Genomic DNA, 21,111 nt, shown 5'->3' with positions numbered 1-21,111 from the left:
CAAGGCATCTGTGGAGAGAATCACAAATAGTACCTGTTACAGTACAATGTGGCCAGTGCTTCCTCACAGAGGAAGGGTGCTTGGTTCAAGCTAGGTGGGTATGGTGAGATGCTTAGGAAAGGAATAGAGAGCATTTGCTGCCTTATGTCCCTCAACATCCCCTCACCCTATTTAGGCAGGATCATTGAGTTTTGTTTGTGGAGCAATTCATCACCCATTGGTTCAAAGAAGGCCCAAACCCCTGGCCCCAGGACTAGAGCAAATGATCCAGGCCAAAGGCAAAAGCATATTTCTTCCACTGGCTACATTGATTGGTTCGGAGATGAGCATATATAACTTAAGCTGGTCTAATGCTAGCAAATTACAGGAGTTGTTTAAGAGCTGCTGAAAAAAAATCTCTTTCCTCTGTCTTGAAGATGGTGGGTCAATGCTGTGGCAGTCATTTGCTATTGAAAATAAAGTCACTATGTGGAGGTGAATAGGGCTAAATCCAGACACCAAGAGAAGCTATTTCTAATGACCTCAACTGAACTGTAGTCAAGCTGAACCTGAAGCTTGCTCTACCATGGGACTTTGCAAATGAATAAGTCAATAATTTTCATTGGAGCCCACTTGAATTGAGTGTTATTGCTTTAAGTGTGTGACTGAAAGAGATTTAACTGATACAGAAATTTTCCAAGAAGAGGTCATGTTAAGTTGACCTTTGAAGGTACAGTAGGAGTTAAAATAATGGAAGGGGAAGGGGCCCCCCAAGGAAAATGCTACATCATGCCAGGAGGAAATGGAATGAACTGTCAGGATCAGATAAAGAACCCAAGAAATCTGATCTGGTTGTGGGTTTGACTAGGAGGAATGAGTTAGGTGTTGCATTCAGGGACTAGACATGTTGCCTGTGGCCCATGCTGCTTGTGCCCTGCTCAGAGCTCTAGGACCCTCATAGTTCCTGCACATGTGACAATATCCTCCAGCAAGCACCTGTCCCTCACTGGCTATAGGAGCAGACACTGCTCTTACACAAATGGAGTTGACACCCCAAGGAGAAGTCCTCCACCCATGACTAATGGGTATTAGTGAAATAATATCCCAACTTCTTTACCTCTCAATTGAGACACCTCTGAAGGATGCCCCACACCATCTCTCAGGGAGCCCACACAGGAACCTGCTCATTCATGCCGCTGGCATTGATATCCTTTGGTCATCTATTGCTGTACAATGATCCCTTCCCCCAAAGACAGGGATCACAACAATTATGTATTATTTCTCTCAATTCAGTGGGTCAGAAATTTGAGCAAGTCTCAGCTAGGTGGTTCTGCTGTTCCATGTGGTGTTGATCAGGGTCATCACTCTGGCGCATTCAGCTGGTGACAGCACTGAACTGAAAGGTCCGGCTGGCTTCACTCAGGCTGGACCCCTAGGTGCTGCTGAACATGGCTTCTCTTTCCTGTGGTGTTTCATTGTCAGTTGTGCAGCGTGAGCTGCCTTGTAGCTGGGTGGCAAGATTCTCCAGTTGAGAGAAAGCAGAAGCTACCAGCCTTCTTCTGCCTGAACTCAGAAGTCCCAGAATGGTGCTTGTGCACATGCTGGTGGTTGGGGCAGTTACAGAGCCTGCTCAGGTCCCGGGGAAGGAGGGTGGGCTAGAGGGAGTGGTCATGGTGCCTGTCCTTGGAGATTACATAAGGGCCCCACTTCTCCACCAGCCCTTCCTAGGGCTGTGTCCCACTTAAACTAGAAGCCTGTTCACAGGGTTGGCTTCTGGGGACCCCAACCTCAAGCAGGCAAATCTTGTTTTTAGACTTACTCTTGATTTTTCTAGTGTTCAATCCCAACTTAGGAAGGCAAATGATTTTATAAAAAACTTATTCTAACATGATATACAAACTCTACAGTGGAGAATTTGCCATGAACAGAGTTGAGTGACCTGGAGCACGAGGAGGCTAAACTGGTGACCTGTCAACTCAGGGCTCCTAACCACTGAATACCTGGAATGCATCTCCAAGGCAGCTCCCCAGAAACCTCCACCCTCTTCCAAGAGCACTTAACACAAAATGGGTCTAATTTCCTGATGGTGGAAATTCATCTTGTCTTCTCGTTTCTTGATCAGTCTTGCTAGAGTTTTATTAATTTTGTTAGTCTTCAAATAGCTAGCTTTTGGCTTTCTGGATTTTCTGTACTGCACCTTTATTTCCCATTTTATTGATTTCTTTTCTCATCTTATTTCTTTTTCTTCATTTTGTGGTTCCTCTTATGACTTCTGGAGATGTTAGCTTAAGTTGTAGGGCCTCAGCCCTTCTTCTTTTCTACTATATGAATTAAAGGCTCTGTTGCATCCTGCAAGTTTCATGGATCGTGGTTTATCTTAAATGCCAGCAAAAGGATTTTGGTCTCTGAAAACAGATTCCTGTGACTTAAGTTTACCCATATGCAGTCCTGTTGGCTAAGAGCTAGAGGACCTCAAAGGAGGTTTCCTCATCCTGCTTTCAGAATGCAGAATACAATCTAGATCACAGTGAATACCTAGGACCCCATCTACTTGAACATGAACCAAAATGCCTCCTTTCATCTGTACAGCACTTCTCTTTTCAGGTTGTTTTCCCATGGATTTATTTGACTCTATTTTAATTGTTCCTTTTCATGGTCTGGCCCAGCCTGACCAGCCTGCCTGGTTCACACTTTGCCTGAGCTACTATTCTTGGAGGATTCTGTACTGCCCTTTCAGGCCAGCAATGACGGTGGCCTTTCGTGGCTTCACCTCAAGCTGGAGCTGACTTGTGTCTGCTCTTGACTTGCTTCCTTGGCAACAACCCCTATTTACCCCTGATATAATACTGCTTTAGACTGCCCTTCTAATACCCTGCCTGGTCCAGCCCAGCCCAGTCCCCTGAACCTTGTACCTCACAAAAGTTGCCATGGCTCACAGCAGGCTTCAGTTAAACAGGTCTTACAAGTTGGTCTCAGACAATGACAACCGTATACAATGGACAGTTTGGGAATTAAAACTCTCTTTTAGTTTGGGTCCTCTAGAGGCAGAGCCTCAAGCAGGCATTATGGCACATATGAATAGTTGAGGGAGGGTTCTCAATAAGGGAGGGGGCCAGACAGGTAGGGAAAGGGAAGGAGCCCACCAAAGATGTGGTCTCAGCTGTGGCCTGATCCATGGGATGGGTATAGGGGCTTTGGAGTACTATCTAGGCTGCAGTATCATTCCCCTTGGGGCAAGGGGTCAGACTTTTGTGCCTATATGACAACCATTCATTAGTTGGGAGCTGCCTGGGATAGGAAGTGAAAGCTCTAACTTCCCAGGTGAGGCAGATTTATCAGAGTAAGGCAGTTCTCCAGAGAAGGCGGGAAGCTGTGGGTGGTCAGCAGGTCATGTTTCCAACAGCATCAAGGCTGCGTGTGCTTCCCAGTACTGGGAATCTGAGTGGGGCACCAACAGCATTCACCACCATAGCCTGTTTTGCTGAAGAGCATATCAAAAGTTCAATGACTGCCCCAATCAGAAGACTAGTAACTTTTGGAATCAGGGATAGAATATTCAGATACATATTGCAGCACAGGGCTTTTCTCTTAAGACCTCACTGATAGCACTGCGCTATGGGTATGTCAATTGGTTTCATTCACTTTGAAATCACAGCCTCACCCCTTTTATGGTATGCATTGCTTAGCTATTCTGATATTTGTGATGTAAAATATCATCTTCAATCCATAACTAATTGAACCTGGATGTCCCTAGATCTCACAGGCTGTGGGTATACATGAGGTCATATTGACATTAGTAGCCAATTAAGCAAGCAATTAGGTTCAATCTCTTTAACTTTACGACTCTGTTTGGAACAGAGTCAGTTATTTCAGAGGGTTCCCAGAGAAGTGCCTCATATGTGCTTGTTAAAAACTCTGACCTACTGCTCTCAGCTGTCCCTCCTCATTCTGTGACTTTGGGTCAACGCTTCATCTCATTGCTATTGGTACCACTATCAATTGATTGCAATTGATGGAAGAGTGTGGATATTTTAATTTAAGATGAAAATGAAACAGTGGAGATGTATATTGAAACTTTCCTCATTTATCAATTACATAAGTGATTTCTTTCTGAATCAAATACTAGGTTTTGAAAGATAAAAGAATACTTCCTCAATTTTTCTATGCAGTTCATAATGTAATGGCTACAGAGAAAACTAAAGTTTAATCTGCATTATACACATTTTTTAAACTACTTTTTAACGTTTATTTATTTTTGAGACAGACAGAGACAGAGCATGAACGGGGGAGGGTCACAGAGAGAGGGAGACCCAGAATCTGAAGCAGGCTCCAGGCTCTGAGCTGTCAGCACAGAGCCTGACGTGGGGCTCGAACCCACGGACCGTGAGATCATGATCTGAGCCGAAGACGGCTGCTTAACCGACAAAGCCACCCAGGCGCCCCTCAACTACTTTTTAAAGCTTAAGCCCTGATATGAGCCACAAATATTATTTCTCCTTTAACTTGACTTATTTTTGTCATGCAGATGCTTTTCACTATATTCATTTCCATCTTTTTCTTAACTTCTGGATTTTGAGTCACCATTAGGAAAGTAACATCTCCTACAAAGTTATTTTAAAAATCTTTTTTTTTTTTTTTAGTATTTCAACTTAATTTTTTTTTAACATTTAAATCTTTGACCCATTTGGATTTAACTCTGATGTAAGGTAATGATGGATCAAGGTTTATTTATTTTCAGATGGCTACTCAGTTGTCCCAACTATTGCATTGTTCACTTATTCGCCACTGATTTGAAATGCCTCCCTGATCACGTATTACTTTCTTTTATATTTGGAAGTCTATTACTGGATCTTCTATTCTGGATCTGCATGCCAGTATCACACTATTTTAATTACTGAAGCTTCATAAAATATCAAACATCATATGCTCTAATCCCCCACTAATATAATACATTTTGGATTTTTTCTCACTATTTAAGAAATTGTTTTTCCATATAAACTTAAAAATTAACCGGATAATCTAGTTTTTAAAAGCCTTAATGTTATTTGCTTTGTGTTAAATTTCTAAATTAATCTGAACAGAAATGACATCTTTATAATACTGACATTTCTATCTTTCCATTTCTTAAGTTTTCTCTTTACCCTCCATTGATATTTTAGTTTTCTTCAAAGAGGCCATAAACATTTCTTATGTAAGTGGTTCACATGCTTTTACAAGCAGGGCCTTCTGTTATGTATTTGATCTGGTTGCTATTTGTATTTATGAAAGTTGCTGGTTTCTATGCATTAATTTTGTATCTTCTTTGCTGGATTTTTATATTGTTTGTTGTAGTTTTTCAAGCGTGTCATGGAATCTAAAGAGTGTCTATTGTGGATAGCATTATATACTTGAATCACGTTTTTTTTTAATTCATTCTGCCAACCTCTGACTTTTAGTTGGAAAAATTGATCCATTTTCATTGAATGTAATTGTTAATATGGGAGCATTTATATCTGCCAAGTTGCTATTTGTTTTCCATATGTCTTAGGCGGGGTTTTTGTTATTCCTCAATTACTCTATTCCTGCCTTTTGCGTTTAATAGATATTTTCTGGTGTACCATTTTGATTCCTTTGCTGTTTCTATACTTTCTATTTCTGGCTTATTTACTTATTAATTCCTTGGAAATTGCCAATAACATCTTAATTTACATCAATGTAATTTGGATTAATAGCAACTTAATTTCAATAATGTATAAAAACTTTGCTCCTATAACGTTCCATCTCTCCTCTCTTTTTATGTTTTTATTGTAACAAATTACATCTTCACACATTACCCAACAACTTACATTTTTCATTATTGTTATACAGTTGTCTTTTAAGTCTAAGAAAAGGAGTTACAAACTAAAAATACATTTATACTGTCTTATATTTACCTATGTAATTACCTTTGCTGTTGCTCTTTATTTTCTTCATAAGGATTTGCCTTCCATTCATTTCTAGTCTGAAGGCCTCCCTTTAGAATTTCTTGTAGGCAGATCTGCTAGCAATGAACTCTCAGTTTTGTTTATCCAGGAATGTCTTAATTTCTTTTTTATTTTTGAAGGATAATTTTGTCAGACAGAATTCTTCACTGGCAATTTTTTTGTTTCATCACTTGATGGTTTTTTATACCATTTTTAAAATTCGAGTATGAGGGGTGCCTGGGTGGCGCAGTCGGTTAAGCGTCTGACTTCAGCCAGGTCACAATCTCGCGGTCCGTGAGTTCGAGCCCCGCGTCAGGCTCTGGGCTGATGGCTCAGAGCCTGGAGCCTGTTTCCAAGGCTCCCTCTCTCTCTGCCCCTCCCCCGTTCATGCTCTGTCTCTCTCTGTCCCAAAAATAAATAAACGTTGAAAAAAAAATTAAAAAAAAAAATTCAAGTATGATTAACATGCAGTGTTGTATTAGTTTCAGGTATATTTTATAACGATTCAACATTTCTATATATTTTTCAGTGCTCATCAGAATAAGCACTCTTAGTTTCCTTTATCTGTTTCACCTATTCCCCGCCTCCATCTCCCCTCTAGCAACCATCAGTTTGTTCTTTGTATATTAGAATATGATATTGTCGTTGTTGTTTATCTCTTTTTATTGTTGTTTTTCTTTCTTAAATTGTACATCTGGCTAAAATCAAATGGTATTTGTTTTTCTCTGACTGATTTATTTCACTTAGTTTTACAACCTCTAGATCCATACATGTTGTAGCAAATGGCAAGATTTCACTATTTTTAATGGCTGGGTAATATTCCACTGTGTGTATGTGTGTGTGTCTGTGTATATGTACATACACATATACACACACAGAGATACATATATACCACATCTTATTTATCCATTCATCTATCAATGGATATTTGGGCTGCTTCCCTTTCAGTACTTTGAATATGTCATCCCGCAGCCATCTTGTCTTCATGTTTTCTGATGATAAATCAGCTGATAATTTTATTAAAGATCCTTTGTACATGATGAGTTCTCTCTTGCTAGATTTAAGATTTTTATCTTTGCTTTTGGCTTTTGACACTTTTATTTTAATGTGTTGAGATGCAAATCTCTGTGAGTTTATCTTGCTAGGAATTCATTGAGATCCTTGGATGTGTGGATTAAAGTTTTTAAAAATAAAACTTCGGTAGTTTTCAGATATTATTTCTTCAAATATCAACTTTGTCCCTTTTCTCTCTCTCCTCTCTTTCTTGGACTTTCATTATGTGTATGTTGGTATCTTGATGGTGTCTCAAAGGTCTGTAAGGCTCTTTTCATTTTTCTTTTTCCTTTCTGCTTCCCAGACTGGATAATCTTGATTGACTTGATTGACTTGAAGATTGACAATCTTCAGGTTCACCGATTCTTTCTGCTGTCTCCTGAAATCTGTGGTTGAATACCTGTAGTTAATTTTTCCTTTTTTGTTATACTTTTCAACTCCAGAATTTGTTTGGTTCCTTTTATAACTTCTACATCCTTGTTGATATTCTATATTTGTTGCGATATCATTTTCATACTTTCTTTTAGCTCTTTGGACATATTTAAAATATCTGATATAAGTCTTTGTCTAATAACTCCTGTGTTTGTGCTTCTTCTGGGACAGTTTCTACTGATTGCTTCCCCCACCTTATGTATCAGTCATACTTTTTTATTTGCATGCCTTATAAAATTTATTGAAAACTGGACACTTAAAGGAATATAATGTGGAAACTCTGAAAATTAGGTTCCCTCTCTCCTCAGGATTAGTTTTTGTTGCTCATTGTTGAAATTATTGTTTGTTTGTTTGTTTAATGAATTTTTTGAATAAATTCTCTAATCTCTGCATCTTTGTTATGTGTAGATACTGAAATCTCTACTCAGTGAGCTTATGGTAGACTAACAATTAGACAGAGATTTTCTCAAATGCCTGTAGCCTATAAGTCTCCAAGTATTTGCGTGGGGCCGCTGTGTGTGTGTGTGTTGTTACATGAGTTAATCACCCAGCCAGGTAGTTTACAATTCTGCCTTAGTCTTCATTTCCTGCTTGTGTGGAGCCTCCAGGTTGGTCAGAAGTGAGAGCTTAGAGCCTTCTTAGGTGTTTGTTGAGCATGCTTACAGTTGCACCCACCCTAAGAGGCAAGTACCATTCTAGATTCCTCAGAATTCCTCAAGTGAGATCAAATAAAGACAAGCCATTTGTGTGGAGTTTTTCAGGGAATCACCACGACAAATAATCAGTTATTTGGAACTAAGGTTCATTCTACTCCCTCTGGTACCAGGAATACAGACTATTATTTTCTGAGGCTAACACTGAGCTGGGGAGCTGAGAATTGGGGATCAAAATGCCCAAGGTTTCTATTCTTACCAAGATTCAGCAATATTTTTTTATGGTCCTAAGGATGCTAGAGACTTTGGTTAATTTACAGAGTTCTGAAAAACTTGATTCTGACAATTTTTGCCATTTGATTCATTGTGTTTATGGAGGGTTGAACTTTCTGATATCCTTACTCTGCCATCTCCCACTGACACCATTTTTGTCTCTACTTCTTTTTATACATCAGTCCACTCCTCTGTTGTATGTGCCCTGTTACTTCCAGCAGAGCTAAATGACTTTACAGTTCTTGTGCTAGTCATTCCCATTTTCTGAGTCTCTTAGTTCAAATTGCTGTGATAGAAAATCTGATTGAGGGGTGCCTGGGTGGATCAGTCGGTTAAGTGGCCGACTTCAGCTTAGGTCATGATTTCACGGTCCGCGAGTTCGAGCCCTGTGTCGGGCTCTGTGCTGACAGCTCAGAGCCTGGAGCCTGTTTCAGATTCTGTGTCTCCCTCTCTCTGACCCTCCCCTGTTCATATTGTGTCTCTCTCTGTCTCAAAAATAAATAAACGTTAAAAAAAAAAAAAGAAAATCTGATTGAAACATCCCAGGCAATAGAATAACTCACTCTGTACTAGTCATCTATATTTGTAGTGGAAGACCATGTATAAATATGGCCCCCTGACCCCTTGTCTCATATAAGAGTTGTGTTGGGAGGTATTGGCAAGGAAAAGGAAGGCAGGTAGTCTTGCATTTCTAGTACAGATTTCACAGTTAATTTCTCCCTCTGCACCAATGACCCCATTCTCTCATGCATGTTCTGGAAACTTGTTTTTAGGAACACTACCTTCAGGGCACTCCTTTCAGGGCTAGGCTAGCACTCTCTTCCCACATTTCTGTCGTTCCTCAGGCCCTTTCTTTTATTCTGCCTGGGTCCTCTTCCTACAGAGCTGCTGAACACCAAGAAAATCGCTTCCACCTTTCTCTGTAATACTGCTCTTGAAACAAGCATACAAAACTCTCCTTATTTTTCAAGAATGTTTACTCCTCTCAGAAGAAAGAGACATAGTTTAGTAAAAATTAAAGATTTAGCCTATCTCTTCTCATCTATTCTGCACCAATATTGTGCTGATCTTTGGGTATTGGTTACACCTTCACTTCCACCTGCCTTTGTGTCTTATCCTTTACTTTGGTCTTTGATATTGTGTGGTCTTTTAGCTCTCCAACTAGTTGTTAATTCCTCTTGACCTTGCACTATCCCTAGTTTTTCTAGATTTTCTATTTTGAGTTATTTGCTACTATTTCTAGGGTGTAAGACCAATGGTTACATTGATACATCAAATCTTTCACAAACAAATCATTTAGTGTTCACAAGAATCATATGAGAGTCAAAGTGAATGGCTTATCTTTTTTTTTTAAATTGAAATCCAAGTTAGTTAACATATAGTGTAATTATAACTTCAGGAAGAATTTAGTGATTCATCACTTACGTATACACCCAGTGCTCATCCCAACAAGTGTCCTCTTAATGCCCTTCCCCCCTTTAGCACTTCTCCCCACCCAAACCCCACAGGCAACTCTCAGTTTGTTCTTAAATACAATTTAAGAATTTTTATGGTTTGCTTCCCTCTCTGTTTTATATTGTTTTTGCTTCCCTTCCCTTATGTTCATCTGTTTTGCATCTTAAATTCCACATATGAGTGAAATCATATGATATCTGTCCTTCTCTGACTGACTTATTTTGCTTAGCATAATACACTCTAGTTCCATCCATGTCATTGAAAATGGCAAGATTTCATTCTTCTTGATTTTCAAGTAATATTCCATTGTGTATATCTATATCTATATATCTATATCATCTATATCTATATCATCTATATCATCTACCAATCTTATGTATCTATTCATCAGTCAATGGACATTTGGGCTCTTTCCATAATTTGGCTATTGTTGATAGTGCTGCTATAAACATTGGGGTGCATGTGCCCTTTCGAAACAGCATGTTTATATCCTTTGGATAAATACCTAGTAGGACAATTGCTGGGTCATAGGGCAGTTCTATTTTTAATTTTTTGAAGAATATCCATACTGTTTTCCAGAGTGGATGCACCAGTTTTCATTCCCAACAGCAGTGCAAAAGAGATCCTTTCTCTGTATCCTCAGCAACATCTATTGTTTCCTGAGTTGTTAATGTTAGCCATTCTGACAGGTGTGAGGTGGTATCTCATTGTGGTTTTGATTTGTATTTCCCTGATGATGAGTGACGTTGAGCATTTTTTCATGTGTCTGTTAGCCATCTGGATGTCTTCTTTGGAGAAGTGTCTATTCATGTCTTTTGCCTATTTTTTCACTGTATTATTTGTTTTTTGCAGATTGATTTTGATAAGTTCTTTATAGATTTTGGATACTTATGCTTTATCTGATATGTCATTTGCAAATATCTTCTCCCATTCTGTCAGTTGCCTTTTAGTTTTGCTGATTGTTTCCTTCATTGTACAGAAGCTTTTTATTTTTTTTAATATATGAAATTTATTGTCAAATTCGTTTCCATACAACACCCAGTGCTCATCCCAAAAGATGCCCTCTTCAATACCCATCACCTACCTTCCCCTCCCTCCACCCCCCATCAACCCTCAGTTTGTTCTCAGTTTTTAAGAGTCTCTTATGCTTTGGCTGTCTCCCACTCTAACCTCCTTTTTCTTCTTTACCCTCCCCCATGGGTTTCTGTTAAGTTTCTCAGGATCCACATAAGAGTGAAAACATATGGTATCTGTCTTTCTCTGTATGGCTTATTTCACTTAGCATCACATTCTCCAGTTCCATCCACGTTGCTACAAAGGGCCATATTTCATTCTTTCTCATTGCCATCTAGTATTCCATTGTGTATATAAACCACAATTTCTTTATCCATTCATCAGTTGATGGACATTTAGGCTCTTTCCACAATTTGGCTATTGTTGAAAGTGCTGCTATAAACATTGGGGTAAAAGTGCCCCTATGCATCAGTACTCCTGTATCCTTTGGGTAAATTCCTAGCAGTGCTACTGCTGGGTCATAGGGTAGGTCTATTTTTAATTTTTTGAGGAACCTCCACACTGTTTTCCAGAGTGGCTGCACCAGTTTGCATTCCCACCAACAGTGCAAGAGGGTTCCCATTTCTCCACATCCTCTCCAGCATCTATAGTCTCCTGATTTGTTCATTTTGGCCACTCTGACTGGCGTGAGGTGGCATCTGAGCGTGGTTTTGATTTGTATTTCCCTGATGAGGAGCGACGTTGAGCATCTTTTCATGTGCCTGTTGGCCATCTGGATGTCTTCTTTAGAAAAGTGTCTATTCATGTTTTCTGCCCATTTTTTCACTGGATTATTTGTTTTTGGGGTGTGGAGTTTGGTGAGCTCTTTATAGATTTTAGATATTAGCCCTTTATCCGATATGTCATTTGCAACTATCTTTTCCCATTCTGTTGGTTGCCTTTTAGTTTTATTGATTGTTTCCTTTGCTGTGCAGAAATTTTTATCTTCATAAGGTCCTAATAGCTCATTTTTGCTTTTGTTTCCCTTACCTCCAGGGACAAGTCAAGTAAGAAGTTGCTTGGCCAAGGTCAAAGAGGTTGTTGCCTATTTTCTCCTCGAGCATTTTGATGGATTCCTGTCTTATGTTTAAGTCTTTGATCCATTTTGAGTTTATTTTTGTGTATGGTGTAAGAAAGTGGTCCAGGTTCATCCTTCTCTGTGTTGCTGTCCAGTTCCTAACACCATTTGCTGAAGAGACTGTCTTTTTTCCATTGGATATTCTTTCTGCTTTGTCAAAGATTAGTTGGCCATACATTTGTGGGTCCATTTCTGGGCTCTCTATTCTGTTCCATTGATATATCCTGTGCCAGTACCATACTGTCTTGATGATTATAGCTTTGTAATATAGCTTGAAGTCCAGGATTGTTATGCCTCCAGCTTTGGCTTTCTTTTTCAGGATTGCTTTGGCTATTTGGGGTCTTTTCTGATTCCATACAAATTTTAGGATTGTTTGTTCTAGCTCTGTGAAGAATACCAATGTTATTTTGATAAGGGTTGCATTGAATATGTAGATTGCTTTGGGTAGTAGAGACATTTTAACAATATTTGTTCTTCCAATCTGTGAGCTTGGAATGTTTTTCCATTTTTTGGTGTCTTCTTCAATTTCTTTCATAAGCTTTCTATGGTTTTCAGTGTATAGATTTTTCACCCTTTAGTTAGATTTATTCCTAGATATTTTATGGGTTTTGGTTCAATTGTAAATAGGATCAATTTCTTGATTTCTCTTTCTGCTGCTTCATTATTGGTGTATAGAAATGCAACTGATTTCTATACATTGATTTTATGTCCTGCCACTTTGATGAATTCATGTATCAGTTGTAGCTGTTTTCTGGTGGAGTCTTTTGGGTTTTCCACATGGAGTATCATGTCATCTGTGAAGAGGTTAAGTTTCACTTCCTCCTTGGTGATTTGAATGCCTTTTATTTCTTTGTGTTGTCTGGTTATTGAGTCTAGGAATTCCAACACTATGTTGAACAACAGTGTTGAGAGGGGACATCATTGTTATGTTCCTGACCTTAGGGGGAAAGCTCTCAGTTTTTCCCCATTGAGGATGATATTAGTGTGGGTCTTTCATATATGACCTTTATGATCTTGATGTATGTTCCTTCTGTCCCTACTTTCTTGCGTTTTTTTTTTTTTTTTTTTTTTTGTATCAAGAAAGGATGCTGTAGGGGCATCTGGGTGGCTCAGTTGGTTAAGCATCCAACTTTGTCTCGGGTTATGATCTCACAGCTCATGAGTTTAAGCCCTGCATCAGGCTCTGTGCTGACAGCTCAGAGCCTGGAGCCTGCCTCAGATTCTGTGTGTGTGTGTGTGTGTGTGTGTGTGTGTGTGTGTCTGCCTCTCCCCTGCTAGCACTCTGTCTCTCTCTCTCTCTCTCTCTCAAAAATAAGTAAACCTTAAAAAAAAAGAAAGGATTCCATATTTTGTTGAATGCTTTTTTCATAATCTATTGAGAGGATCATGTGGTTTTTATCCTTTCTTTTATTAATGTGATGTATCACATTGATTGATTTGCAGATATTGAACCAGCTCTGCATTTCAGGAATAAATCCCACTTGATTGTGGTGGATAATTCTTTTTATGTATTGTTGGATTTGGTTTGATAGTATCTTGTTGAGACTTTTTGCATCCATGTTCATCAGGGAAATTGGTCTATAGTTCTCCTTTTTAGTGGAGTCTTTGCCTGGTTTTGGAATCAAGGTAATGCTGGCCTCGTAGAATGAGTTTGGAAGTTTTCCTTACATTTCTTTCTTTCTTTTTTTTTTGGAGCAGTTTCAAAAGAATAGGTGTCAACTCTTCTTTAAATGTTTGGTAAAATTCCCCTTGAAAGCCATATGGCCCAGGATTCTTATTTCTTGGGAGATTTTTGGTTACTTATTCAATTTCATTACTGGTAATGGGTTTGTTCAAATTTCCTATTTGTTTCTGCTTCAGTTTTGGTAGTTCATATTTTTCTAGGAATTTGTCCATTTCTTCCATATTGCCCAATTTGTTGGGGTATAATTGCTCATAATATTCACTTATTATTGTTTGTATTTCTGCAGCATTTATTGTGATCTCTCCTCTTTAATTATTGATTTTATTTATTTGGGTCCTTTCCTTTTTCTTTTTGATCAAACTGACTAGGGGTTTATCAATTTTGTTAATGCTTTCAAAGAATCATCTCCTGGTTTCATTGATCTATTCTACTCTTTTTTTTTCAATTTTAAATTAAAAAATTTTAATGTTTTTATTTATTTTTGAGACAGAGAGAGACAGAGCATGAATGGGGGAGGGTCAGAGAGAGAGGGAGACACAGAATCTGAAACAGGCTCCAGGCTCTGAGCTGTCAGCACAGAGCCCGACTCAGGGCTCGAACACAGACCGCGAGATCATGACCTGAGCCGAAGTCAGACGCTTAACCAACTGAGCCACCCAGGTGCCCCTTTTTTTTCAATTTTAATATCATTGTTCTCTGCTCTAATCTTTATTATTTCCCTTATTCTGCTGGTTTTGGGTTTATTTGCTGTCCTTTATCCAGCTCTTTTAGGTGTAAGGTTAGGTTGTTGTGTATTTGAGACCTTTCTTCCTTCTTTTGGAAGGCCTGGAATGCTATATGCTCTCCTTTTATGACGACCTTTTCTGCCTCCCAGAGGTTTTGGGATGTGTTTTCATTTTCATTGGCTTGCATGTACTTTCTAATTTCCTCTTTAATTTCTTGGCTTACCTATTTATTCTTTAGTAGGATGTTCTTTAATCTTCAAGTGTGAATAGTTTATCTTAATGTAGCTATTGGTTTGTGTAGTAGGTGATACTGATACTCTCTGCTCATAGCCCATTGGTTCACATTAGAAGTCACTTGTAGCTTCAGTAAACTCTTCTTATATAGGCTGATGGCTTTCTACCTCAAACTCTTTTCCTCAGTCCTTCATCTGGTTATAGGACAGTCTTAGCCTACAAGTTGGTCATGCTGGAAATATGGGAAATGAATCCTCCCAGGAGCAGCCCTCAAGCAATGATAGGTGGAGGTTAATGAATAATACCCTGACTTGCTCAGGAGGACAACTCTGAAGTGTTTGAGATGATCCCAGAGGTCCCAGTAAGATTGAACTCCAGTTGTTCATAGCATTAGCCTGCTCTTCACCACTTTGTATTGGTTCTTTCTCTTCCCTCACTTCCTTTCTTCCCCATGGTATTTCCTGGAGTTGCTTCTCAAATAAATTACTTGCTCCCAAATTCTTGTCTCAGGGTCAGCTGTTGGAGGAGCTCAAACCAAAATAGTTGGATAAATAGCTTCACTCAAAGTCACTGATAGCGATGCTACAGTAGAGAAGAAGAGGCTATGATTACCCTTTTGTCCAGATACAACATTGAAAGTGTTCTACACATACTCTAGTATGGGCCTGAGTTGGGGAGACATCCTGATGTTTGGAGAGAATTCAGAGAACTGAGATTAATTTCTGACTACCTCATAAAGTCACTAAGATTTTTGTGAGGGGAGGATTGCGTCTAATCAGAGCTTGCCAGGAGGTTTTCATAAAGCAGAAAGTACAGGTATGCCCATTTTATGTAAGGAAACTGCTGCACAAGTAGAAAATCTTATCAACTTTTAGACCAACATAAGGGGTACTGATGTGGTCTCACCAAAAGCCACATTATTATCACTTTCAAGTCAATAGCCACTTAAGAGTCCTCATGTTTTTCAAGAGCTTGTTGCAAGGTGATGATGAGAACAACTTGACTAAGCATTGCTTACAGTCATGGTTAGTTGTAAGGCCAGCTGAAGGTGCCCTCTTGATCACAATGGCTCATTAGGTAGTTGAAGATAGAAGAGTCTCAAGCAGACCCATCCAGGTGTATAATGGGGTTATAAGAAACACCAGCTGCTGAGAGGTTAGAGAAGCTTTGGAGAAAATTATCTGGGACCTCAGATACACAACTAGAAAAGCAAATTGAAAGTTATTGGTTCAGTTATGTGTGCCCAGCTCCATGACACTTTTTTCAAAGGAGAGACTCTACAAGTTCATGTTTGTACTTCTGGAGGAAAAAGCATGGGAAGGATTGAAAAGAGAAAAGACACCACAATGCTACCATTTGTGTTCAAGAAGTGGAGAAATACGATTAAGAGAGAAACTCTTTGGGGTACCTGGGTGGCTCAGTTGGTTGGGTGTCCAACTTCAGCTCAGGTCATGATCTCACGGTCTGTGAGTTCAAGCTCTGTGCTGACAGCTTGGAGCCTGGAGCTTGCATCGGATTCTATGTCTCCCTCTCTCTCTACCCCTTCCCCACTCATGCTCTGTCTCTGTCTCTCAAAAAATGAATACATTTTATTTATTTTATTTTTAAAATAAAATTTTAAAAAATTAAAAAAAGAGAAACTCTTTATGTCAGATATCTCATTTACACCATTTACTGCCTCATGTCAGGAAGGAAAGGACACTTATCAGAGAGGATAGAGGATGATCTGTTATGTAGTTTCACGTATGCTTTCCTATAATATGAGTCTATAAGCTATTATTCTCCATTTTATTAGTAAGGGAATTAAGGCTCAGAGAGAAGGTGTGACAACGAAGATGTAAGGAAATATTGAGTACTGGTTACCTCTAGTCCTATCCGGTCCTTAAGGTGAACTCCTATTCCCCAGACCCTGGGATTGCCTAATAGCAAAGTGGCAGACCTCACAGGTGTGATGGTGGTGATGGAGGCCAGCCCTGCTCTCCCCCTCTCCAGTGCTACCTCCTCCTCTAAGCTGGGGACCCAGGTCTCCTTTCCAGCACCTGCCATTTTACCTGGTCCTGGTTCTGCTTATGTGTTCTCACTGTGCAGATTGTTTATTCTCCAAGCCCTGCTTCTTCTGTAAAATGAAAATTTGATTATTTTCTAAAGGGGATTTAAATAAATGCTTTACATTCGTAAATATCAAAATGGAAAACCTGAATTCATCTTGGTTGTCCTTCTACCTCCAAGAAGAGAAAGAACTCTCCAGGGCCAAGGTTTTTTACTTTCACCTAATTCTGTCCCACCTCCCACTGTACTGTAGAAGCTGGAAGTCTGAAAACTAAACTTCTTAGCCTCTCCAGGCTCCCTTGCAGCTAGGATTCTAAATTCAATTTTTTCCAGTGTTATTTATTCATGCAAAATTTGGATGGTGGAAGGGATGTGGAGGGTACCTCTGCAGAGATGATGGTTGACAGGCAGCCTGTGACCTCCCAGTTTGCAGTGATGTGTGTGAGAAGACTGTTCTGGTGGCATTTGTGAGGGCAGGAGTGAACATAGTCTCATGACCTGCTGCAGCAGTGTGGTCCAGTGGTAGCCCCTGCCTTCCTTACCTCCAGCTCTTCCACAGCTGTTGTGAGCACTGAGGTCCCTTATTAAATGCATTCTAAGAGTACCTGCTTACCAGTCCTCCTGCTGGCCCTCTGTGCTGGTTGCTATAGCTATATAACAAGCCATTCCCAAACTTAGTGGCATGAAGTAATAATTTTATTTTGCTCACACACAAAAAAAGGCATAGTAGGTATGGGTTGTCTCTGCTCTATGATGTGGGATGAATGAAGCTATGAAGACTTAATGGCTAAGGGTAACTAACCAGTTGGGGGCTGGAGTCACTTAGAGGCCTCCTTACCCACAGGTTTGGTAGTTGATGCTAGCTAAGCTAGAACTTCAGCTGGGACTGTCAATCAGAGCACCCACATGGGGCCGCCCCACACAGCCAGGGCTTCCTCCCAGCATGGTAGCCTTGGGTTGATCAGACTCCTTATATGGCAGCTATGCCTCCCACAGTGAATGTCCCAAGAGAAACAGGTGAAGCTTCCCAGGCTTTTCCAACCTCAGAGGTCACACCTTAACCACTCTCACTGCATCCTTTAGGTTGAAGCAATCACAAGCTGGTCCAGACTCAAAGGGGAGGGGATACAGTCTATATCTCTAGATGGGAGGGGCTTCAAAGAATGTGTGGCCTTAATTTAAAACCCCTTAACCCTCTTTCCACAAGGAATCTCAGTAATTATGTTTTTTCCAGTTTTACTGAGAAATAGTTGACATGCATCATTGTATAAGTTTAAGGCATACAGTATGATGGTTTGATTTACACATATTGTAAAATGGTTACCTCAAGAGGTTCAGCAAACATCCATCTTCCCACGTAGACACAAAATATACATTGCTTCTCAAATTTGTATGTCTTTCTTACATAAGGGCCATGCTAGTCTTCTCTGTGTCCTTCCAATTTTAGTGTGTGTGCTGCTGAAGCTAGCACTCTCAGTAATTGTTTAACGTGTGATGGATATTCAGGCAATAAGGTTTTATTAGGATAATGACATCCTTGGATCTCCTTCTGTTTTCCACTCAAGCCAACAAATTTCAAGTTAGGAAAGAAAATAAGCACTTTTGCAAATATAGAGACAAGAAAAAATATATTCCCACTTAGTATTATGTACTTTGAAGAGTTTCTCTACCAGAAAAAAGGGGGGTGGGGAGGAAAGGAAAATGGTTTCAAAAATATATTTCCAAAAATATTATTTTTAAATAAATAGAATCAATACAGAAAAGGAAACACCCTTTCTTGCTAGGGAAACCTTCCTGGGCCTTCCTGTCTATCAGATTCACCTGTTCCAATCTTCATGGTTCCCCATCCTTGATCCTTGGTTTATAACAAAATATTTGTGTGATCCTTTCTATAAACTTTATATTGTGAAAAATTTCAACCATACCAAAGTAGACAACATAGTATCATGAACTTCCAAGCCACTGTTATGAGTTTCAACATTTTGTCAACTCATGGGAAATCTAGTCATATCCACATCTTTCCTTCCTTTTGAAGCCAACCCGAGACACCCTATTTCATCCATAAATATTTCATTATATGTCTCTTAACAAGAAAGGCTCTTCTTTTCTAAACACAACTATAATACTATCACATTGAAAATAAGTACAATAATTCTTCAATAACAAATATCCAATCATTCCAAATGTCTAGTTATCTTACATAAGTTTTATAGTTTGTTTGAATTAGCATCAAAATAGGAGTCACATAGTGTGATTAATTGATATGTATTTTAAATCTCTTAATTTGTAGGTGTTTCTCTCCACCCCTTCATTTTCTCCCATTGAAGTTTATTTGTTGAAGTGGATTATTTGTCCATATTATAGAGTTTCATAGAGTCTGGATTTCACTGACAGTTCTCTGGGTCATGTCTAACATGTTCCACTCTCCTTACCTTTTTTTTTTCTGTAAATTTAAATGTGAACAAGAAGCTTTTTCAGATGTAATTTGTATGATTCTTTTGATTAATGCCTGCCCCCTTCTCTTGACTGTGAACTCCATGGAGGCAGGCTCAGGAATAATTGTCTCTCAACTGAAAATATAGCATGTAGCATGGTGCTTTGTGTATAATAGGTACTCAGTATCTATAGTTGAATGAACCAATATTAGTTGAAAGAAAGAAAGAATGAATGAATGGGAAATACACACAGGAACCTAGGAGTAAGTGGCTACACCACTAGGCAATGAACTGTAATCCTCCCCAGTCCCATTAACACCTGCAATTAGACCCCTGAAGACATTTCAGAGTTTAGCCTCATTCATTCATTCACTTGTAAGTGCATGCCACATGTCAGGTACTGTTCTAGGAACCAGGATACATCAGGAAACAAGAGTCATATCTTCTCAGGTCTAATAGTTTGGGTCAGCTGATTTTTCAGAAGGTGACCACTTAGAAGGGTCCCCAGAGGCCCCTGGATGCACAGCAGCAATTTGTGATAGCAGAGAAAAACTCTGGGGCCAGTTCAACCTAGGATAGAATCCTACCTCTGTCATTGGCTAACTGTGTGACCCTGGACAGATAGTTTAACCTTTCATAACCTTGTTTCCCTAATATGTAAAAAGGGGTAGTATTGCTGACTTCATTTGCTTGTATGAGAGTGTAGCTGACTTTTAGTGTTCTGATCATCTTGGCTGGTTCCTGGGTCTTTCTGCTTGAAGGCATTACCTGGCACAGCCAGGTAGATGCAGACCCAAAGTGCTAAAGATCTGACTTTCCCTCAATCCCTGCAGCAATCCTCAATCAGGGAAGATAGGAAGGATACTAGGTGGTGAAAAAATACTCCAATTTACTCACTCCTCAGTGACACAGTAATAAGGTGTATCCCCAGGCTGTGTCCCCATTGCGATTGCAAGTTATCATTGTCCATGTGGTAACCTGCTCTTTAACACCCCCTCTTGCTGGCTGCCTTCCCTTTCCTCTCCCTTTCACTCTGCATCCTGGGATCATCTCCCAGAGACTATGTTCACCTGTGCCTTTACTCTGGCTCCTCTTTGGGATGGAGCATCAAAGGAAATGAGGTATAAACAATAGCTAGAGCTCCTCCAGACAGGGCAGGATCCAACAGGTATATTATCTTTAAAGGACAGCTAGAAGTGAGAAAAGCCACAGAAATTTTCAAATCAGAAAAGAATTTAACATCACGGGGATTGGTGAAGACTCAAAGTAAAAGAAGCTTCCCCATCCACTGGGATCTCTCCCAGATAGGGCGCTGAAATGTCACTGCTCAGGGCTCAGTGGTCAGCACTATGCTCCAAATCATCAAGAATTGACTTTATTACGATCACTGTACTCTCTAGGAGAAAGTAAAAGTTTGAATCTTTTTAAGAAAAATTTCTGTCAAAATGAGTACATTAAAAAAAAACATGTTGGCACTTTAAACAGATGGCAAGCCTCTATTATTTTAGAAATTTCACCAGGGCTCCTTCCTGGACAATGGCAGATAAATGAGATGTGATTGTTCCAACACCTGCACCAGTGTTTGTCTCGAGGCCAAGAAGGTGTGGCTGGATATTGTCAATGAAGTGGGCTCCTCATTATCTCAGCTATTGTTCCGGGAATCAAAGCTGTAATCAATGCCCATGCCTTATTCTGCATAACTCAGCCACAATATGTGGAGAAGTGAGAAAATAGGTGACAGAGTGAATAATGTTCTCAGGACCACATTTCATGCAAGCCACTGCATTTCCCAGCGGATTCTTTTTATTTTAATTTTTTCATTACCAAGGTAATACATGATCATCTCAAAACCGCAAACAATGAGAAATGTATAAAGTGAAAGGCCCTCTCCCATTCTCCAGCCCCACTTCTGGGATGCACCATTATCGGTGCTGTGTGAAGCAGCCAGAGAGGTGTACCCAAGCACACAACCACAACGTTCTGCTGTATATGTCTCCCAGCCATCTACTCATCCCCGACATCTTATTCTTTGGGTTATCTCACAGAATTCCACTGTACGGTTCTCC

The 21,111-nt window shown here is 39.6% G+C and overlaps 1 non-coding gene across 1 annotated transcript; it reads right to left on the bottom strand.

The window, feature by feature from the left end:
- Positions 1–17,974: 17,974 nt before the first annotated feature.
- LOC123581720 lies at positions 17,975–18,081 on the bottom strand. Its single transcript, XR_006703961.1, has one exon. It is a non-coding gene; the product is annotated as a U6 spliceosomal RNA (small nuclear RNA).
- Positions 18,082–21,111: the final 3,030 nt, after the last annotated feature.

The sequence above is a fragment of the Leopardus geoffroyi genome, chromosome A3 (genome assembly GCF_018350155.1).
Source record: "Leopardus geoffroyi isolate Oge1 chromosome A3, O.geoffroyi_Oge1_pat1.0, whole genome shotgun sequence".
In the NCBI taxonomy this organism is placed as follows: domain Eukaryota; kingdom Metazoa; phylum Chordata; class Mammalia; order Carnivora; family Felidae; genus Leopardus; species Leopardus geoffroyi.
This window is presented reverse-complemented; position numbering and strand designations above follow the sequence as displayed.